This window comes from Lissotriton helveticus, chromosome 4_1 (genome assembly GCF_964261635.1).
Source record: "Lissotriton helveticus chromosome 4_1, aLisHel1.1, whole genome shotgun sequence".
Lineage (NCBI taxonomy): Eukaryota > Metazoa > Chordata > Amphibia > Caudata > Salamandridae > Lissotriton > Lissotriton helveticus.
Genome location: NC_136063.1, coordinates 600,858,952 through 600,882,921, shown reverse-complemented (window position 1 = coordinate 600,882,921; position 23,970 = coordinate 600,858,952). Strand labels below are relative to the sequence as shown.

Here is a 23,970-nt window from a genome sequence, read left to right as displayed (position 1 = left end):
TTCCTTCCTTCCCCACGAGGAAGCTTAAGATAAGATGATCTATACAAAATGCTGCTCTTCTGATTAAAAATCTCTACATTGGCTTCTTTTGATGATGTGCTCATAACTCTCTTATTAGAAGGAGGACAAGAGTAATGTCTCTTCTGTGACTGCTGCCCCACATCTTCTTCCAGAAATCAGGATCCAACACAGACAAGTGGGTACAAAACAATATATAGAAAACATGGATCTAATTCGGGAGACGTGAGAAACCCTGAAACCATTTTTCTTTTTTTTCTGACATTATGAATAATCATTTAAAAACCAGATCCTCTTAAACAGCTGAGGATTAACAAGTAGATGTAGATACTAAAAAAAAGAACACAATCTAAAGGCCTCATTTATGTGGCTTCCTGTGCCGCCGGAACATAATTTTGTGTGAATTTCAGTGGAGCAGGAGCCTGCTCCATGTTTACGAGACAGCACTAAGCCACTTTTTTTGCTTAATGCAGTCTTGTAACTATTGTTCCCTTTAACATTATTTTCTGTGTTAAAGGGGTGTGCATTGGGTGTTGCTGGGGGCATTCCCAGCAACATCCATGGCTTTTTGACACTGCTCCAGATTTTTGAGAAACTGTAACTCTGAGGCAGCGCCAACAACTTCCACCTCCCCAGAGGAGGCATAAGAAAGGCACAACAAGGCTAAATATTGGTATTTCTCCTCATTTTTCTGTTTTCTTATAACTGCGCTGCATTCTGCAGCACACATAGAAAGAAGAAAAAGACTCTTGTGATTGTTTTTGTGCAGGAAGGTTTCTTTTACTGCACAAAAATAATCATAGTGCAAAGGTGGCTATGTTGACGCACGGCAGCCATTTTGCGCCAGGACAGGAAAAAAGAACAGGCATACTTCATATCTGATAGATACGCCGCATTCCTGCCCTTTTCTTTTACCGTAGGGCAGCACAGCGCAGCAGGAAGGCCTGCGGCACTGCCCTACGGCAAAACCTTAACATCTCTCCTGCAGACCTAAGTACTACGTCATTCTGGCTTCAATACCTCAATGATACTAAGGAATTACAAATGGATTGCAGTGTTCACCCAACTCCAAACACAAGCCACGTGAACTGCAATTAGTACTAAGAAAACACAACGGGAAGAGTAAATCCATGCCGCCAGAAGCCGGAGTTCCACTCTTCGTGTACGAGATGCACGTTCCTCCAGTATGAGCGTCGCTTTTTCATTAGGATACATAAAGGAATGGATACCAGAAGAAACAGGTAGTGAGAGGGGCGGGAGAAATAATGATAGGGCATAGAGATGGGGAGGTAATGTGAGCTGGACAGCCCGGAAGTGCTAACATGCCACTACAGATGTACCGTTCATAAACATGAAATTTCATTTAAGCTTCTGTTCTGATTTTAGGGCAAGCACCCTCTGGTTACTTCTGCTGCTCAGCGTTTAATTTCCACCACCGCCTGGTACGATCAATTTGTAGGATTGCTTTTCACAAAATGCCTTTTCATCAAGGTCTAAAGATCAATACTTAGTGATTTTTTTAATCTCTGCAGTAGCACAAGCTGTTCTGGACAACTACAAACAAACATGGCGTCTTCCTCGTAATGAATGGAAACAACAGTCACTGCTCTAAGGCAATCATGTATGAACTCGTAGCTAATAACGTGAGTACAACTGTACTTGGTAATTTTTTTCTTTTTTAAACGTATCTTGTCCCTCGGGTAGCGGATTATATAGATGCTGTCAACTGTTGAACATATTTCAAACTGCCAATCAAAATAATTGTAATTCATCAGCTTCCAAGTGGCATTTCTTTCAGCATACGTGTGCTTCCATCTCATCTGCGTTTCGATTTTGCATGCAAATGGCCTATTTTTTTTATTTTTTACCATAGGCCTAGATACGGTAAAAGGCAGAAACGTTTGTTCAGACACATTTCTTAACCAATAAGTTTCTGGCATCTCTGATCAGTTTCTGCTGCACTCCATCGGCAGTATACTTTTTTTTAATGCATCTGGTATTTTACTTCATCAGCATTAAAAGCTGTCATCTGACCTTCTTTTTACTTTTTCTTTGCAAAATGTTATTCATACAAGTGCCGCTTGCAAAAATTAAAACTATATTAACAGGTGTACTTTGTGCTGACATCAAGCAGTGGTCAAATTACTGCTGCCAAACTCGAACGCTACTGACACTGTTTACCGACAATGGGCCTTTTCTACAAAAAAGTGACTCCGCGCAGCACCGAAAGTCATTTGGCTGCGCTGCACTGAGATACTTTCAAAGCACAGGAATGCGTCATATTTACAATATATGTCGCATTCCTGTGCTTTCCCCTGCTCTGGCTTCCAATTGGCTGCAATGCGCCAGCGCAAGCACCCTTGCGCCATGGTGCAAGGGTGTCTGCGTTCTAGGGGAGATTGTTTTTGTGCAGGAAGGGACACCTTCATGCACAAAAACAATCCCTGGAGGTGTTTTCCTCTTTCTATGCCTGCTGCAGAATGCAGTGCGCATAGAAAGAGGAAAAACAAAAAGAATTCTCATTGCGCCTCCCTATGCCTCCACTGGGGAGGAGTAGTATTTTGTCGCATTCCTTGTTTACGCAAGGTTGTAAATCAGGGAATGAAGCAGAAGCCATGAGTGCTGCGGGGGAATAACAACATCAGAAGCCATGGCACGCCCTTTTCACACAAAATGCTGCATGAAAAGGGGCCGTATTTACAAGGACATGAAAAGTCATGCTGGTTAGCTTTACTTTTCTTGGGGCTACAAAATGCGTTGCCAGGGTGTCTCAAAAAGTGAGCACTGTTGGCTTAAAAGTCTTGTAAATAAGACCCAACATATTTTGATACAGCAGACTAACATCTGTTTACTTGTTACCACCAATATCAAGGACAAATCCACAAATGACTGACGTAAAACTGTTTAACCCGTTCTGTGCGGCGGATGGTTTGGTTCTGTCCTCCATAAAGATGGGCGTGTGCAGAGGATGGGAACCTTCCATCCTCTGCACGCAGCCAGGAAATTCCTCTGCTGTGTACATTTTACTGTTTTTATTTTTCACCCTTGGGAGCAGGGGAAGAGCTTCCCCTGCTGCCAGAGACATTATTTTTGTGTAATTATGATCGCCCCCATGGTGGGCTTAAGTTATTACATTGAAAGTGAAATGGAAAAAAGGGTCAGTTTTTGGTGGAAAAATGTGCTGCATTCATGTTGCATTTTGGGTCATTTCCTGTCATGGGTACAAGGTCTACCCACACAAATTTATATCGAGATACTTGGGGGAATACCGGATCCAATACAGTTTGTGGCTCCCACAGATTCCAGAATTTTCCATCACAGAACTATGAAGAAAATATGTTTTGTAGTCAAAGTTTGAGGTCTGCAAGGGATTCTGGGTAGTACAATGTGGTAAGAGCCATGCAAATCAGCCGACCCTGGAATAGCCCTAGGTGTCTAGTTTTCATAAAAGTACAAGTTGGATAGGTTTCCCTAGCTGCCAGCTGAGCTAGGGTCCAAAAACTAGGGGAACACAGAATAGTAGTACAAGTGTTATTACTAATTGTTTTTCTCTGCATTTGCTCCTCTCAAATGTAAGAACATGTGTAAGAAAGAAGTCATTTTGAGAAATGCCCTCTAATTCACATGATAGTATGGGTACCCACAAATTCAGGGATGTGCAAATAACCACTGCTTCTAATCTACTTGACCCAAGTGTGATGTACTTGACCCCAATAAACTGATCTCAAATTGTGTGACCATTGTCAACTCACCAGAATAGTTGAAAAAGCACTAAATATAGCTCAAACTGACAAAATCTGACTTGCCATAGTGAGTGGCAGAGTACATTTTTCCAGGAGCTCCAACTGGGCCCCAGTGCCTGTCGGCCCCGGGGAAGACACACCCACCCTGTGGGGCTGGGTATTGGAGCCCTGACATGGCTCCGGGCACCACTGGGGCCCAGGGTGGGTGCTACCACCTTGGCCTCCATCCTCCAGCCTGCCCACCACCAAGGCCCCAAGACGGGGATCCGTCGGACCTGGGACAGCAACTCCTACTTGGCCCAGTTCAGAAGCTCTGACCAAAACCCTGGTGGGCCCTGGGGTGAGGGCCACAATCCTGGGCTCTCCGTTCACTAGCCCGTCCAGCCTTTTGTGTAGCAAAGCACCTGTGACGGGGTCCCGCAGGCTTGGGAGGCTTCCTCACTGTGGCTTGGTACAGGCAGGCCAGGACTATATTTTCTGGTCTGCCACACCACCAAGGGCCCGGGATGGGGGTCCATCGGGCCCAAGCAGGCCTCACCCACTTTGCTGGCATGTTAATGCTCTTGAGAGCCCCTGGCTGGAGCTCTGTTAGGGCCCCCCCCTCGCAGCCCCGGTTGCTCCGAGCCCCTCGGGCATTTAGTTGTGTGCCATGTTTTCCAATGGGGTGTCCAAATGGCCGGGATACCCTGGAAGTCCTAATGAGGGCTCATTTGCTTCCTCAACCTCAGCCAGGGCTCCAGACGGTGTGTTCTTGCCTTCGGGTCCCTCTGTGACTCAGTGCTCACTGATTACAAGATAAGGGGTAGCCTTCCTCTGGGTTACTAGGGACAGGGTACTCCAGACCCCCTTGCAGTCCAGTCATTTTCATCCGGGTACCCCAAGGGCCCGGGCCAACCTGCCGGGACCCCAGTGGCCCAAGCCCATGCCTGCCTCCCAGCCCTGTCTGATGGGCCTTTCCTACGTGCCTTCCTTCCTCAAGAGTAGGTAGGGACCCAAGTCAACATCTCTGCACAGGTAGTACTTCCCAGGGAGGGTACAGACAATGCTGTATATCTGATCAATTGGACATGCTTTGTCCATTTAGGGATGGACTTCTTGGCCAGCCTCAGCTGTTGTGTCAAACAAAGACCTTCCACCTCATAAGGGAATGTCCAACTTGAGGGCATGCCCTTCACAGAGGACATTCCCCCTACCAAGCAGAGTGAAGGTTGAGCACCCATGACAGCTTGTGCCCCCCAATGGACCTACTAGAATGCAATGGGTCGGGTGGAGCCAAGCCCCGTATGCTGCTTGGCAGTCTGGGCACCTGTGTGCCACACCACCTCCCTTCTTCACCCAGTGCATTTCCGCAGTAGCTTGGAATGTAGGGTGTTTCGCTGCCCGAGCCAGCACCCTTGTATCTCACTCACTCTGCGCCTTCCTTCTGCAGAGATGGCTGGGCCACTCAGAGCCTGTGTGACCACACCTGTCCCCCCAGCAGGCTCTGGAGGGATCTAACGTCAGTCAGGGATTGGCACAAAGCTTCCAAACACTGTCCAGCAGGTGCGGCTACCTGGTTGATCCTGCCAGTATCATATGCTTGCCTCACAGATTAAGACATGCACTTGTCAGTACACATGGCCAGTACAGTGAAACTGCAAATGGCTTATTAAATCAGTTATGGTTGCTTTGTCACTTGGATATCTGTAGTAATTCTAGAGAAAATACATGCCAATGAGCGCTGACATCAGGGAATGCGTGCATTAACAGACCAAGACCAATCTGGGCTCACCCATCCACTTTGGTGACTCTAGATAACCTTGTAACAATCGCACATACCTATGATAGAGACAATGCATTCAGATGTCCTATCAACATTCAATGGTACTTTCTGTGCCTACCATGGTGATCATGGGTAACGGGAATCAGGGTTCAATTCTGGAAAGGGAGCCTGAGAAGTGGCATACCACATCCAAGGAAGGCAGCAGGCGCACATATTACCAACTCCCTACTCGGGAGTTAGCGATGAAAAATAACAATACAGGACTCTTTTGAGGCCCTATAAGTGTAATGAGTAAACTTTAAATTCTTCATGAGGATCCATTGGAGAGCAGGTCTGGTGCCAGCAGTCCTGGTAATTCAAGCTCCAATAGCGTATATTAAAGTTGCTGCAGTTAAAAAGCTTGTAGTCAGATCTTTGAAACAAGCTGGTGGTCTGCCATGAGACGAGCAGCCGCCTGCCCCAACCCCTGCATTTTTGCGTCCCTTTCATGCTCTCGACAGACTGTCCTTGGGGTCAGAAGCACTTACTTTGCAAAATTAGAGTGTTCAAAGCAGGTCAGTTGCCTGAATACTTCAACCAGGAATAATTGAATATTTTGTTGGTTTTTGGAACTGGGAGAATTTGTATTGTGCTGCTAGAGGTGAAATTCTTGAACAGGCACAAGATGAACCAAAGCAAAAGCATTTGTCAAACTTTTTTTCAATAATCAAGACCGAAAGTCGGAGGTTTGAAGACGATCAGATACTGTTGTAGTTACAACAATACATTATGCTGACAAGCGATCTGGCAGTGTTATTCCTATGACCCACCAAGCAGCTTCTGGGAAACCAAAGTCGCTAGGTTCAGGGGTAGTATGGTTGCAAAGCTGAAACTTAAAGGAATAAAATGAAGGGAAGCATACAGCATAATTTGACTCACCACAGGAAACCTGAACTGACCAGAACACAGAAAGGATTGAAAGATTGATACTTCTTTCTCGACTCTGTGGGTGGTGGTGCATGCCCTTCTTAGTTGGTGGAGTGATTTGTCTAGTTAATTCCAATAATAAATAAGACTCCTCATGATAACTAATAACGCGCCCCCCAGTGTTCGGCATTCAACTTCATAGAGGGACTATTGATGTCCAGTCACTTGAGACTGTGCAATAACAGGTCTGTGATGGCCTTAGATGACCGGGCCTGCACGTGCACTGCACTAAATGGATCAGCATGTGTCTAACCTCTGCTGACAGGTGCGGATAACCCCCTTCATGATAGGGATTGGGGATTGTATTTTTGTCCCATGAACGCGGATTTCCCAGTAAGTGTAAGCTTGTGTTGATTTAGTACTTGCCCTTTGTACACACTGTCCGTCGAGGAATAGTGAGGTCCTCGGATCAGACCTGCTGTGGTTGGTAACAGCCTTGGAGAAGTGCCGAAAGCTCGACTACCTAGAGGAAGTAAAAGTTGTAACAAGGTTTCCGTAGGTGAACCTGCAGAAGGATCATTAATGAGCAGCCTGAGCAACTGATGGTGCCAACTCGAAATCCTCGGCTGCCTCCCAGATGAAAAACACCCATAGGCACAGGGCCCTGTGGGGTGGGCTCTTCCACCCGGGGGACCTGACCAACATATGTTTGAGGGACCGGGATGGCACTAGCCCCTCTGAATGAAAGCCCTGCCGAGATGTAACCCATGCTCACCCAGCATGACCCCACGGGGAAACCAAATGACATGGAACCACCCCTGAAGGCCCTGCCATCCCCAGGCTCTCCCGCTCCTGGACCAACCAGGTTTCAGATTAGAGATGAGTGGCCCTTCTCAAGAGTCAGGGCAGCCTGGATGGGAAGAAGCAGGGGCTGCGAAGAGACTCAGGCTCCTCTCTGCGGGGGCATGCAGGATGTGGGAGCCACCTGCTCTTCTGGTGACTCCAACCAGAGCAAGCGGCGGGCTACCCCCAGACTACAGGATGGCATGAATAGGCTCCAGTTACATTATGACGGAGTTTACATTACAATGCTCATATCACACTGGAATCGAAGAAAGTACTAAAGAAGGACTGCCCTGCTGCCCTTAACCCACACAAAGAGAGGCTGCACTGTTGAGAGGACCGCACCTACTGTACTTTTGGCTAGTGAGACTGGAACTGTGCCTGTGGCTTCTGGCTCGTGGAAAAATTTGTTTCCCACCTTAACCCACAGCAGTAACTATAAAGATCAGTCAGCTGATCACCCAGAACCACCTCTGGGGACACAAGATCTAAAGGAGCCCAAACAAACAAGTTGGTAGCCACCACAGAAGTTTGGCCACTACCAGTCGCCAAGTGCAAGCAAGGACACATTTGAGATAGCCAAAAGTTGTACCCATTTCTGACGGACTCTGGAGGGCTTTAAAAGTCCAAATTAATCGTACTCAAGGGACACCAGCCCCACTTAGTATTTCATCCCAACCAAGGTGTAACATGACCAATAGCATAGTATCGGCTGGCCAGCTACTGCAATGTAGAGGAATCACAATCAATATAGCAAATGTTTCTATTCATCACCCCTGGACTAAGGGACCACCACAGAAACACACCTGTCAACCACACCACAGCCGGAGCATCCTTTGCCTGTATCCTCAGCATCAGGACCACTAAATTGATATCTATAGTGGTCATCTTGTAAAGTTTGGAACTTGCTTTAAAAATACTGTGGTGGCCAGGTAACTGTCCAAAGTATCTCTAGACTTTTCCAAGCCAGATTTGGTCACCTAGCCTGGGCCAAAGTCCCCACACTAACTCTGTCAAACTTTTGAAAAGTTTGCAAACTTTTTGTTGACCAATGCTTCTTTGCGGTTACATTTAAAAGTGATAGAATAATTCTAAAAGCTATATCTCTGGAACCCTCTGGTGGATTTTTATGATCAAGGTCTCTAAAAATTTATTGAAAAGACACTATTTTTATAAAGTACTGTTGTGTATCTTTATTGGTGTATGACTTTCTTATTCTGTTGTTTGGTGCTGTTAAATGATTTAAACTAAGTTCATTTACCAAGCCTTACTGCTTGCAGTCACGGCTACCCAGGGTTGAGATAAGGATAAGTAAACAATACTGACTGTACCCAAGATAGTATCTGTGAGTATACTCCATGATAAGGCTCCACAGCCATATCATACAGTACACCCAAATCGTCACACTTTGCAACATTTGTGATGAGTTGTAGAAGTGTTTCTGTCATCACTGCAGCACAGTAACAATACCATTTCTATTTATGTACTCATCTTCAATTTGAACATGTGACTATGGTTGCCTGTGTATACTTTCATGGAACCTTTTGATGATAACAGTAGATGATATACTACTATTACTGCAGACTTGCTTACCTTTCTCTTTCACCTTTGGCCATTTTGGAATTGCTCAAGAGCACAGAGTTACCAGATTGAGCGCACTGTTTTTATTGGCAATAAGAGCGTTTTGGAGAGCGTCACCTGGAGCACATTCATGAGCACGGAGGGACCGATTTGAGCCTACCACCTCCTGGGTGGAGTGTGTGGATGTGCCTTTTCATTGGATGATGGAGAGCATGGAAAGACCGGCTCAAGGGTACCACATGCTCTCACTGGTCGAAACTATGACCTATTCTATTGGATGTCGGGTGGCAGAGGTATAAACTGCAATTCTATTGCAAGAGTGATCTTATCGTTGTGTTCATTGGACAATATTTCTTATTTTTAAAAAAAAATGGATCAGCTGTTCTTGGGAATAAGTCCATTGACATCATGTTATATTGTTGAGTTGTTGGTGTTCCAAATCATTTTCTTTGGTTTACATTTATCTGTGTGCCTGGACTCTGAAGGTATTTATGCTCTATTTCTTTGGGGAGTAAAATATACTTATGTAGTTTGGGCTTCCTATGACATTTTTACAGAATAAAGGAGAACCTCCCATTACATGGACAAGATTACATGGACAAGATGAAAGGAAGAATTTGTTGTTGATAAGGAAGCCATTGATAGAGAACGGAGGATAGGAGCAGAGAGATAAAAAACATTTTGGTCTATTGTCCTAAGTCTGAGTGTCATGTTGTTTTCAGAATTTTATTACAAGTTGACCCATTGGAAAGTCAAGGAGATATTGATGCTTATGAGGAGGCACTATTGAGGATTGAGTATCAATTTAAACCCACTATGAATTGTTAGGTTTACATTTTATACCTGTGCACAGATGGAAGGAGAGTCTTTTAATTAGTTTCTCACTGCATTGAAGGCCCTTTCTATGAAATGCAATTTTGGTCCCATGGTGGATGAGATGATTAGGGATCAAATAATTGTGTATGTCAAAAGTAAAACAATACAGGAACAGTTGTGGGTCATGGGTGATCCAAATTGGAGGATACTATTGCCACTGCTAAGGCATTAGAGCAAACAGAAAAATGGATGACCTTGATAAATAGTAAGAGTATAAATGTCAACAGCCCTGAAGAAGTGTGCAGTGTGAGTAAAACTGCTGTGTGTAGCATGAACAATGCTCACCGTAATAATGGGACCTTTAGGAAGAAAGTCAAGAAGGATGTTGTATGTTACACATGTGCTACTTATAATCATATTGTTTCATTTGCATGGTGTCCTGCAATAGGCAAGGAGTGTAAAAAGTGTTGACGTGTGCATCATTTTGTCTGTGTGTGTAAGGATGTAAAAAAAGAAATGTTACGCCACAGAGAGAGAAAGTTTTATGTATTACTAACAATGAGGATTCCAATTCTGGTTTTGCGTTGTCGGTCAATGATTCCTGTGTTGGTGAGGAACGGTAGCCAATTAGGATACCTCATAAATGTAAAGTTGTGATCGTGGGCATCGCTTTGGAGCTCATGGCTGATTCTGAATCACCCTGGACCATCATCACAAAGAAATACTTAATGGAGAAGTTTGAAAATGTTTTGGATCTTAAGAAACTATGAAGATCTGATATATTTCTGAAAGGTTTGATAGTACCACTATTGAATTAATTGGTTTTGAATGGGTTGAAACTGAATTTAAAGGTACCAGTGCTAACATAAAATTGCATGTGGCTATAAAAAAGAGTCATTGTATTGAGGTTGATGGACCAATGGAAGTTGGGAATAATTCTGAAATCCAGAAGTAAAGAACCAGTGACAGATATTACGGATGTGAGTAAAAAATCTTACATAGTGAGGAAATTCTCAAATGTTTTCAAAGACACTTTAGAGAAGCTGACTGACTTTTCTCATAGAATTAAAATCAAGAAAGGTGCAATGCCTGTTAAACAAAAGCTTAGGGAGGCAATTAATGTAAGATGAGAACTCAAGAACATGTTGAATGAAATGGTGGATGAAGGCACAATTGAAGAGATTGAGTAATCTGACTGGGTGTCTTCAATCGTTTTGGCATGCAAGGTGGATCAAAAGCTAAGATTGAGTGTGGTTTTCAGAACACTAAATGCTAATATTATGGTAGGCTGCAACCCTTACCTAATATTAGTAAATGAGTTTGTATGCTTGAAGGTACTAAAATATCTTACAAATTAGATTTAAGATCTGCCTACCAGTAGATTGAATTTACAGAAGACTCAAAACAATTAACTACATTCCATACACCACTAGGACGTTATCAATTAAAAAGGATGCAGTTTGGATTAGCTTCTGCAGTATCAGTATTCCAAAGGGTTATATTCCATATTTTAAAGGATGTAGACAACTTTGGGGAGGTGTTTACAAGATGACATTTTAATATTTTCAAAGGATGAAAAAGAGCATTTGGAACATATTAATGAAATATGTAAACCACAAGTTAATGCCCTAACATCCTCCATTCACTGGACAATGAAAACGATTAGGAAAATTCTACCTTTTCTATCTACCAGCTGCAGGAAAACGGTGGTGACAGCACTTGTGCTGTCCCGCCTTGATTACTGCAATAGCATCTTTCTGCAAGCTCAGCAGGGGATTCTTAATAAACTGCAGATATCTGCAAAATGCTGCTGCTCGACTGATCACCGGCCTACCGAAATTTGCACCGGTGGCTCAGGAATTGAGGAAATTGCATTGGCTCCCAATACGGAAACGTATTATGTTTAAGGCACTATGTATGGTGTTCAAGGCAATGAATGGATTCGGTCCATCCTTCCTTCAACAACATTTCCAACGTTACATGCCTGGCAGACAGCTAAGATCAGCTAATAAAGGGCTAATTAAGATGGATCGGATTAAGAAAGCTCGATGGGGAGGACGCAGCTTTATCTTCGGAGCCTCCACTATTTGGAACAAACTGCCCTTGCCACTGAAAGAAAGCACTAACTTGCTGAGTTTCAGGAAAAACATCAAAACATGGCTTTTTGACCTGTAAAAATAACAACTTGTTCTATAGTGGAGAAAACATATCGTTTCAGCGCCAGGACACCGCCCGGTAACAGCGCACTTTATAAATGATATAAATAAAAATAAATAAATAAAAGGTTGAAAAAACTTGGTCTGACTCGCAAAACCTCTAGATGAAAATGGTTCCATAATTCTGTGGATTATTTAGGCCATTCCTTGCCTGGTAAATTGAGTTGTGCCCAAGAAATCTATTGTAGATGCTATAATCAGTGTTCCTGCATCCGAAACTATGGAACAACTCCTCTCATTCAAGGGGTGGCGTGGGTATTATAGCAAGTTCATTAGGAATTTTGCCACCAAAATGAAAACTTTGAGGGAATTGACAAGAAAAAATGTGCCATTTGTTTTATCTGAAAAACAGCAACAGGCTTTTCAGTGTGCTAAGTGAGATATTTTGGAGGCACCTACATTGAAGCCTTTCTGTTTAAAAGAAGAATGTATTTTTACTGTGGATGCTAGCATGTATGTAGTTGGTTGTGTGAGTGGTAAAGAAGAGTGGAATGTAGATTTTTTGTCTTAGACCTTAAATGATACTGAGAAGAGGTATGCAGTGATTGAAATAGAATTGTTGGTGTGTGTGTGGGCTGTTGAGCATTTCAGAAATTATGTGTGGGTAAGTCAATTCACATTAAGGACAAATCACAAACTGCTGGTAAATATATTGGGCCCAATTCACAAAGGTAAACTGAGGCGAAAGTCTAACTTTATGACTTTTGGAATTCACAAAGAGCATTTACGAGTAGTAAAGTTAGACTTTTGTCTCAGTTAAACTTAAGTTTTGGTCTTAAGTTTAATTGATATCTAAAAGTTACACTTAAGACCAAAATGTAGGATTAACTGAGACAGAAGTCTAACTTTACTACTCATAAATGCTATTTGAGAATACCGAAAGTCATAAATTTAGACTTTAATCTCAGTGTACCTTTGTGAATCGGGCCATATATCACCTGGTGGGGGGTTGGAACGCCACTGTGCTCTTTCCCATATTAACTTCAAGGCTACAAAAGTAACGTTTTAAAGTTTAATTTGTTTCTGGAAAGTGCAACATGGCCGCTGATTGCTTATCAAGGCTACCTTACTGGTTGGAGGATATGAATGTAAGGAGTGAAGTGGAAATTATAGCTACTATAAAAAATTTAGTTGCTAGGGCTTTTGAGGCTATTTCAGAAAGGTGCGCATAGAGTGAAATGAGAGATACGTTATGGCAACAGATAAGGAATTGTTTGATTGAAGGTTGGCCTAGGAAGGAGTTGATTTCTCAAGAGTTATTACAATTTTGGAAGGTTTCAGGAGCATAGGATGTAGAAGGTGAATAATTATTCAAAGAAAGCAAGTGTGTTCATTTGGTTAATATACAGAAAGTGAGTTTACATAACATGTGTATTTGTAAAGCGCACGTTCACCTATAGGTCTCTTGGCACTGAATAACAGATATTTATTGTTACCCAACTCAATGGTAGTCATTTTATTGACCTCAGATGGATGAAAGGCTGAATTGACCCGCCAGGATTTGAACCTGTGACCATGAGGTCAAACACAGGCCGTTGCAATGGATGCATTAGTCCACTGAGCCACCAGACCCACCTTAGGTCATAAAGAGCATATTGGCATGTCGTTTCGGAAGATACTTATCAGAACGTGTTTTTGGAGGCCAGGTATAGACAGATCACAGACAGGCTAGTAAGATAGTGTGATCAATGTGTTAATGGTGAGAAAACCTTAAAGGTTAAATCAGCACAGTTGAAACCTGTTGCATGGCATTTCTGGCCCATTTTCTTCTTTACCTCAAGAAGCTAGGTTTGCTTTAGTGATGATAGATTATAGATTATAGGAGAGGAAGCCTAAAGAATGGTATGATGGTAAATACATCATTAAATAACCTATGATTATTGTGGGTGATTGGGTGATGATTCTCAAACCATAGTATACTCCACAAAAGGGAGCCCAAGTATGGAAAGGCGATTAAGGTCATTAAGGTGTTTTTCAACAGCGTTGCTATGCATGATGGTAAAGTATGGAATGTAAGAAGGGTTGCTAAATCCAAAAATATGACACATTTAGAAAAAATTAGTTGTGTGGAGAGTTGTAATGTTAGTGACAGATTTTGTTCTAAAGGTTGACAATCCATCAGAGGGAGAAGTTGTGAATGGTTCTGGTGATGAGGGAAGAAGAGTGGACACTGCAGTTGAAGTGACACAACAGAGTGTTAGTGGAAATGTAGTTTTGAGACAGCAAAATGAGGGTGAAGTGGTGAGTAAGCAGATCAATGGCTATAGTGAGCATGTGTGTTATTCAGCGTCTTCCAGGGTGGAGAACAGGGGTAGGAACAGACATGCTCCCAGCATATATTGAGATTTTATTCATAACTGTTAGGATATTACTTGTGAATGGTTTTTCTTTCCTTCTGTATTTTAAGAGGGATGGAGTGTTGTAATGAGTTTACATTCAATTAAGTTTTGTAGTTTGTATAATGTTTATGTTTAATTAAGGGACTCTCTTCATGGTTCCCTGTTAGAAAATATGATGTTTAGATTCACTTCTCTTTTGACTGCCTGGTTGAATGCAGATGTTCTGCTGCACTAATACAGATTTGTCAGCTTTATCCTGGATTTTATTCCTTTGCCACACTGTGACTCCTCTAGTCCATCGAATTACCAATTAATAAAAATTATTTACCAATTAATAATTATTCAACATAAAAATTAATTATTAATACCAACAAATAAAAATAAATAATTACTTAATTCCAATTAAATTACTTCCCAACCTCTTCCCCTATAAACCCACAACACGCTACGGTACTAAAACGCATAACTTACATTAAAACAAATTACTAACGTCTAAAAATGTTATACATAGATGCTAAAACTAGTACAATAATTAACAAAAAATATAAACACAGACATATAAAATATATAATAAATACATAACACTGATATAAATATCGATATTAGTAGCATCAATATTTTTGCTATTGATAATACTAACTTTGATATTAGGAAAAACAATATTTCTTATCTTCAGGTGAAGAATTCTGGTCGTCGATATTCTTGATTTCAATATTGTGTCCCTATGATATTTCCAACTCGATATTATTGTAGGTGAAATTTAAAAACTCGATATTTAGACTGTTTACCGATTCAATACAGACAGGCGAACAAAATGCGAAAGCCAGGGACTACAACCTCATTCATTACGCTTGGTTGTTGATCCGTGTTGTCAAGGCCACTGGAGCTCTGGCCCTCAAAACGATAGAAAGTCCTAATACATGTGGGCTTTGCATAAGGCAGCACCTCGTCAATTCGTGCTTGCAAAATTCCAGGTTGACCTGTCAGGAGTTAAAAGTCTCCTAGTGTGCTCCTTAGTCCTATTCACAAACCTATACCGGATAAGAGATGACGTGTATGCCCTTATTCTATTCTTTTGACATAAGTGTCTATTTTTGGAGTCCTGTCCCCTTGGTTGAGTAGGACCCCTCTCCCATATTTTAGAATTTGTGCCGGGTCCGTGGACCACCAGACTCATAATAAGCCTCTTAGTATGTTTCTCATTCTTAAATGATTTCAACTGACTACAATTTCTTCCCAAATAGATTCCTACTAGAATGTGCACCCTCAGCAGATAACGTTTCTGAAATGCAGTCCTTTTCTATCCCCTCAAATGTAGATGTTGAAAGGCAGCCACTACATATCTTGATGCCATTGCTAATGCTCTCAATTTTTCAAAGGCCACAATTAATTAAAATGTAGCCTTGATGTCAACCTAAAGATTATATGTTTTAACTAAAGGCCATTGCATGAATCTCTGCACTCATGAACAGATTTAGCTCCACAAGCTTTCCAAATAACCCTCAGCTTTTTTTGTCCACAGGATCTGAAATCACAAAATCCTACGCCTGGTTAAATTAGCCAAAAGAGATGCAATTACTAGTGACAAAGTTATTGTACCCCCATAAAAATGGAAATGAGTATGTATCCAGGTCCTTCTATTCCCTCTTGAATAGAACTTGAATCCTGGAGAAACAGCTTTTAAAATAGACAGCCTATGAAATTGACGGAATCGTTCCTCACTGGTGATTGTTATTTCCTTCCTTCCTTCCTTCCCCACGAGGAAGCTTAAGATAAGATGATCTATACAAAATGCTGCTCTTCTGATTAAAAATCTCTACATTGGCTTCTTTTGATGATGTGCTCATAACTCTCTTATTAGAAGGAGGACAAGAGTAATGTCTCTTCTGTGACTGCTGCCCCACATCTTCTTCCAGAAATCAGGATCCAACACAGACAAGTGGGTACAAAACAATATATAGAAAACATGGATCTAATTCGGGAGACGTGAGAAACCCTGAAACCATTTTTCTTTTTTTTCTGACATTATGAATAATCATTTAAAAACCAGATCCTCTTAAACAGCTGAGGATTAACAAGTAGATGTAGATACTAAAAAAAAGAACACAATCTAAAGGCCTCATTTATGTGGCTTCCTGTGCCGCCGGAACATAATTTTGTGTGAATTTCAGTGGAGCAGGAGCCTGCTCCATGTTTACGAGACAGCACTAAGCCACTTTTTTTGCTTAATGCAGTCTTGTAACTATTGTTCCCTTTAACATTATTTTCTGTGTTAAAGGGGTGTGCATTGGGTGTTGCTGGGGGCATTCCCAGCAACATCCATGGCTTTTTGACACTGCTCCAGATTTTTGAGAAACTGTAACTCTGAGGCAGCGCCAACAACTTCCACCTCCCCAGAGGAGGCATAAGAAAGGCACAACAAGGCTAAATATTGGTATTTCTCCTCATTTTTCTGTTTTCTTATAACTGCGCTGCATTCTGCAGCACACATAGAAAGAAGAAAAAGACTCTTGTGATTGTTTTTGTGCAGGAAGGTTTCTTTTACTGCACAAAAATAATCATAGTGCAAAGGTGGCTATGTTGACGCACGGCAGCCATTTTGCGCCAGGACAGGAAAAAAGAACAGGCATACTTCATATCTGATAGATACGCCGCATTCCTGCCCTTTTCTTTTACCGTAGGGCAGCACAGCGCAGCAGGAAGGCCTGCGGCACTGCCCTACGGCAAAACCTTAACATCTCTCCTGCAGACCTAAGTACTACGTCATTCTGGCTTCAATACCTCAATGATACTAAGGAATTACAAATGGATTGCAGTGTTCACCCAACTCCAAACACAAGCCACGTGAACTGCAATTAGTACTAAGAAAACACAACGGGAAGAGTAAATCCATGCCGCCAGAAGCCGGAGTTCCACTCTTCGTGTACGAGATGCACGTTCCTCCAGTATGAGCGTCGCTTTTTCATTAGGATACATAAAGGAATGGATACCAGAAGAAACAGGTAGTGAGAGGGGCGGGAGAAATAATGATAGGGCATAGAGATGGGGAGGTAATGTGAGCTGGACAGCCCGGAAGTGCTAACATGCCACTACAGATGTACCGTTCATAAACATGAAATTTCATTTAAGCTTCTGTTCTGATTTTAGGGCAAGCACCCTCTGGTTACTTCTGCTGCTCAGCGTTTAATTTCCACCACCGCCTGGTACGATCAATTTGTAGGATTGCTTTTCACAAAATGCCTTTTCATCAAGGTCTAAAGATCAATACTTAGTGATTTTTTTAATCTCTGCAGTAGCACAAGCTGTTCTGGACAACTACAAACAAACATGGCGTCTTCCTCGTAATGAATGGAAACAACAGTCACTGCTCTAAGGCAATCATGTATGAACTCGTAGCTAATAACGTGAGTACAACTGTACTTGGTAATTTTTTTCTTTTTTAAACGTATCTTGTCCCTCGGGTAGCGGATTATATAGATGCTGTCAACTGTTGAACATATTTCAAACTGCCAATCAAAATAATTGTAATTCATCAGCTTCCAAGTGGCATTTCTTTCAGCATACGTGTGCTTCCATCTCATCTGCGTTTCGATTTTGCATGCAAATGGCCTATTTTTTTTATTTTTTACCATAGGCCTAGATACGGTAAAAGGCAGAAACGTTTGTTCAGACACATTTCTTAACCAATAAGTTTCTGGCATCTCTGATCAGTTTCTGCTGCACTCCATCGGCAGTATACTTTTTTTTAATGCATCTGGTATTTTACTTCATCAGCATTAAAAGCTGTCATCTGACCTTCTTTTTACTTTTTCTTTGCAAAATGTTATTCATACAAGTGCCGCTTGCAAAAATTAAAACTATATTAACAGGTGTACTTTGTGCTGACATCAAGCAGTGGTCAAATTACTGCTGCCAAACTCGAACGCTACTGACACTGTTTACCGACAATGGGCCTTTTCTACAAAAAAGTGACTCCGCGCAGCACCGAAAGTCATTTGGCTGCGCTGCACTGAGATACTTTCAAAGCACAGGAATGCGTCATATTTACAATATATGTCGCATTCCTGTGCTTTCCCCTGCTCTGGCTTCCAATTGGCTGCAATGCGCCAGCGCAAGCACCCTTGCGCCATGGTGCAAGGGTGTCTGCGTTCTAGGGGAGATTGTTTTTGTGCAGGAAGGGACACCTTCATGCACAAAAACAATCCCTGGAGGTGTTTTCCTCTTTCTATGCCTGCTGCAGAATGCAGTGCGCATAGAAAGAGGAAAAACAAAAAGAATTCTCATTGCGCCTCCCTATGCCTCCACTGGGGAGGAGTAGTATTTTGTCGCATTCCTTGTTTACGCAAGGTTGTAAATCAGGGAATGAAGCAGAAGCCATGAGTGCTGCGGGGGAATAACAACATCAGAAGCCATGGCACGCCCTTTTCACACAAAATGCTGCATGAAAAGGGGCCGTATTTACAAGGACATGAAAAGTCATGCTGGTTAGCTTTACTTTTCTTGGGGCTACAAAATGCGTTGCCAGGGTGTCTCAAAAAGTGAGCACTGTTGGCTTAAAAGTCTTGTAAATAAGACCCAACATATTTTGATACAGCAGACTAACATCTGTTTACTTGTTACCACCAATATCAAGGACAAATCCACAAATGACTGACGTAAAACTGTTTAACCCGTTCTGTGCGGCGGATGGTTTGGTTCTGTCCTCCATAAAGATGGGCGTGTGCAGAGGATGGGAACCTTCCATCCTCTGCACGCAGCCAGGAAATTCCTCTGCTGTGTACATTTTACTGTTTTTATTTTTCACCCTTGGGAGCAGGGGAAGAGCTTCCCCTGCTGCCAGAGACATTATTTTTGTGTAATTATGATCGCCCCCATGGTGGGCTTAAGTTATTACATTGAAAGTGAAATGGAAAAAAGGGTCAGTTTTTGGTGGAAAAATGTGCTGCATTCATGTTGCATTTTGGGTCATTTCCTGTCATGGGTACAAGGTCTACCCACACAAATTTATATCGAGATACTTGGGGGAATACCGGATCCAATACAGTTTGTGGCTCCCACAGATTCCAGAATTTTCCATCACAGAACTATGAAGAAAATATGTTTTGTAGTCAAAGTTTGAGGTCTGCAAGGGATTCTGGGTAGTACAATGTGGTAAGAGCCATGCAAATCAGCCGACCCTGGAATAGCCCTAGGTGTCTAGTTTTCATAAAAGTACAAGTTGGATAGGTTTCCCTAGCTGCCAGCTGAGCTAGGGTCCAAAAACTAGGGGAACACAGAATAGTAGTACAAGTGTTATTACTAATTGTTTTTCTCTGCATTTGCTCCTCTCAAATGTAAGAACATGTGTAAGAAAGAAGTCATTTTGAGAAATGCCCTCTAATTCACATGATAGTATGGGTACCCACAAATTCAGGGATGTGCAAATAACCACTGCTTCTAATCTACTTGACCCAAGTGTGATGTACTTGACCCCAATAAACTGATCTCAAATTGTGTGACCATTGTCAACTCACCAGAATAGTTGAAAAAGCACTAAATATAGCTCAAACTGACAAAATCTGACTTGCCATAGTGAGTGGCAGAGTACATTTTTCCAGGAGCTCCAACTGGGCCCCAGTGCCTGTCGGCCCCGGGGAAGACACACCCACCCTGTGGGGCTGGGTATTGGAGCCCTGACATGGCTCCGGGCACCACTGGGGCCCAGGGTGGGTGCTACCACCTTGGCCTCCATCCTCCAGCCTGCCCACCACCAAGGCCCCAAGACGGGGATCCGTCGGACCTGGGACAGCAACTCCTACTTGGCCCAGTTCAGAAGCTCTGACCAAAACCCTGGTGGGCCCTGGGGTGAGGGCCACAATCCTGGGCTCTCCGTTCACTAGCCCGTCCAGCCTTTTGTGTAGCAAAGCACCTGTGACGGGGTCCCGCAGGCTTGGGAGGCTTCCTCACTGTGGCTTGGTACAGGCAGGCCAGGACTATATTTTCTGGTCTGCCACACCACCAAGGGCCCGGGATGGGGGTCCATCGGGCCCAAGCAGGCCTCACCCACTTTGCTGGCATGTTAATGCTCTTGAGAGCCCCTGGCTGGAGCTCTGTTAGGGCCCCCCCCTCGCAGCCCCGGTTGCTCCGAGCCCCTCGGGCATTTAGTTGTGTGCCATGTTTTCCAATGGGGTGTCCAAATGGCCGGGATACCCTGGAAGTCCTAATGAGGGCTCATTTGCTTCCTCAACCTCAGCCAGGGCTCCAGACGGTGTGTTCTTGCCTTCGGGTCCCTCTGTGACTCAGTGCTCACTGATTACAAGATAAGGGGTAGCCTTCCTCTGGGTTACTAGGGACAGGGTACTCCAGACCCCCTTGCAGTCCAGTCATTTTCATCCGGGTACCCCAAGGGCCCGGGCCAACCTGCCGGGACCCCAGTGGCCCAAGCCCATGCCTGCCTCCCAGCCCTGTCTGATGGGCCTTTCCTACGTGCCTTCCTTCCTCAAGAGTAGGTAGGGACCCAAGTCAACATCTCTGCACAGGTAGTACTTCCCAGGGAGGGTACAGACAATGCTGTATATCTGATCAATTGGACATGCTTTGTCCATTTAGGGATGGACTTCTTGGCCAGCCTCAGCTGTTGTGTCAAACAAAGACCTTCCACCTCATAAGGGAATGTCCAACTTGAGGGCATGCCCTTCACAGAGGACATTCCCCCTACCAAGCAGAGTGAAGGTTGAGCACCCATGACAGCTTGTGCCCCCCAATGGACCTACTAGAATGCAATGGGTCGGGTGGAGCCAAGCCCCGTATGCTGCTTGGCAGTCTGGGCACCTGTGTGCCACACCACCTCCCTTCTTCACCCAGTGCATTTCCGCAGTAGCTTGGAATGTAGGGTGTTTCGCTGCCCGAGCCAGCACCCTTGTATCTCACTCACTCTGCGCCTTCCTTCTGCAGAGATGGCTGGGCCACTCAGAGCCTGTGTGACCACACCTGTCCCCCCAGCAGGCTCTGGAGGGATCTAACGTCAGTCAGGGATTGGCACAAAGCTTCCAAACACTGTCCAGCAGGTGCGGCTACCTGGTTGATCCTGCCAGTATCATATGCTTGCCTCACAGATTAAGACATGCACTTGTCAGTACACATGGCCAGTACAGTGAAACTGCAAATGGCTTATTAAATCAGTTATGGTTGCTTTGTCACTTGGATATCTGTAGTAATTCTAGAGAAAATACATGCCAATGAGCGCTGACATCAGGGAATGCGTGCATTAACAGACCAAGACCAATCTGGGCTCACCCATCCACTTTGGTGACTCTAGATAACCTTGTAACAATCGCACATACCTATGATAGAGACAATGCATTCAGATGTCCTATCAACATTCAATGGTACTTTCTGTGCCTACCATGGTGATCATGGGTAACGGGAATCAGGGTTCAATTCTGGAAAGGGAGCCTGAGAAGTGGCATACCACATCCAAGGAAGGCAGCAGGCGCACATATTACCAACTCCCTACTCGGGAGTTAGCGATGAAAAATAACAATACAGGACTCTTTTGAGGCCCTATAAGTGTAATGAGTAAACTTTAAATTCTTCATGAGGATCCATTGGAGAGCAGGTCTGGTGCCAGCAGTCCTGGTAATTCAAGCTCCAATAGCGTATATTAAAGTTGCTGCAGTTAAAAAGCTTGTAGTCAGATCTTTGAAACAAGCTGGTGGTCTGCCATGAGACGAGCAGCCGCCTGCCCCAACCCCTGCATTTTTGCGTCCCTTTCATGCTCTCGACAGACTGTCCTTGGGGTCAGAAGCACTTACTTTGCAAAATTAGAGTGTTCAAAGCAGGTCAGTTGCCTGAATACTTCAACCAGGAATAATTGAATATTTTGTTGGTTTTTGGAACTGGGAGAATTTGTATTGTGCTGCTAGAGGTGAAATTCTTGAACAGGCACAAGATGAACCAAAGCAAAAGCATTTGTCAAACTTTTTTTCAATAATCAAGACCGAAAGTCGGAGGTTTGAAGACGATCAGATACTGTTGTAGTTACAACAATACATTATGCTGACAAGCGATCTGGCAGTGTTATTCCTATGACCCACCAAGCAGCTTCTGGGAAACCAAAGTCGCTAGGTTCAGGGGTAGTATGGTTGCAAAGCTGAAACTTAAAGGAATAAAATGAAGGGAAGCATACAGCATAATTTGACTCACCACAGGAAACCTGAACTGACCAGAACACAGAAAGGATTGAAAGATTGATACTTCTTTCTCGACTCTGTGGGTGGTGGTGCATGCCCTTCTTAGTTGGTGGAGTGATTTGTCTAGTTAATTCCAATAATAAATAAGACTCCTCATGATAACTAATAACGCGCCCCCCAGTGTTCGGCATTCAACTTCATAGAGGGACTATTGATGTCCAGTCACTTGAGACTGTGCAATAACAGGTCTGTGATGGCCTTAGATGACCGGGCCTGCACGTGCACTGCACTAAATGGATCAGCATGTGTCTAACCTCTGCTGACAGGTGCGGATAACCCCCTTCATGATAGGGATTGGGGATTGTATTTTTGTCCCATGAACGCGGATTTCCCAGTAAGTGTAAGCTTGTGTTGATTTAGTACTTGCCCTTTGTACACACTGTCCGTCGAGGAATAGTGAGGTCCTCGGATCAGACCTGCTGTGGTTGGTAACAGCCTTGGAGAAGTGCCGAAAGCTCGACTACCTAGAGGAAGTAAAAGTTGTAACAAGGTTTCCGTAGGTGAACCTGCAGAAGGATCATTAATGAGCAGCCTGAGCAACTGATGGTGCCAACTCGAAATCCTCGGCTGCCTCCCAGATGAAAAACACCCATAGGCACAGGGCCCTGTGGGGTGGGCTCTTCCACCCGGGGGACCTGACCAACATATGTTTGAGGGACCGGGATGGCACTAGCCCCTCTGAATGAAAGCCCTGCCGAGATGTAACCCATGCTCACCCAGCATGACCCCACGGGGAAACCAAATGACATGGAACCACCCCTGAAGGCCCTGCCATCCCCAGGCTCTCCCGCTCCTGGACCAACCAGGTTTCAGATTAGAGATGAGTGGCCCTTCTCAAGAGTCAGGGCAGCCTGGATGGGAAGAAGCAGGGGCTGCGAAGAGACTCAGGCTCCTCTCTGCGGGGGCATGCAGGATGTGGGAGCCACCTGCTCTTCTGGTGACTCCAACCAGAGCAAGCGGCGGGCTACCCCCAGACTACAGGATGGCATGAATAGGCTCCAGTTACATTATGACGGAGTTTACATTACAATGCTCATATCACACTGGAATCGAAGAAAGTACTAAAGAAGGACTGCCCTGCTGCCCTTAACCCACACAAAGAGAGGCTGCACTGTTGAGAGGACCGCACCTACTGTACTTTTGGCTAGTGAGACTGGAACTGTGCCTGTGGCTTCTGGCTCGTGGAAAAATTTGTTTCCCACCTTAACCCACAGCAGTAACTATAAAGATCAGTCAGCTGATCACCCAGAACCACCTCTGGGGACACAAGATCTAAAGGAGCCCAAACAAACAAGTTGGTAGCCACCACAGAAGTTTGGCCACTACCAGTCGCCAAGTGCAAGCAAGGACACATTTGAGATAGCCAAAAGTTGTACCCATTTCTGACGGACTCTGGAGGGCTTTAAAAGTCCAAATTAATCGTACTCAAGGGACACCAGCCCCACTTAGTATTTCATCCCAACCAAGGTGTAACATGACCAATAGCATAGTATCGGCTGGCCAGCTACTGCAATG

At 43.8% G+C, this 23,970-nt stretch overlaps 2 pseudogenes; both read left to right on the top strand.

The window, feature by feature from the left end:
• The first annotated feature begins 5,310 nt into the window (after positions 1-5,310).
• LOC144829994 (18S ribosomal RNA) lies at positions 5,311-7,011 on the top strand (annotated as a pseudogene).
• Positions 7,012-21,277: 14,266 nt separating this feature from the next.
• Positions 21,278-22,978, top strand: LOC144829993 (18S ribosomal RNA; annotated as a pseudogene).
• The last annotated feature ends 992 nt before the right edge of the window (positions 22,979-23,970 follow it).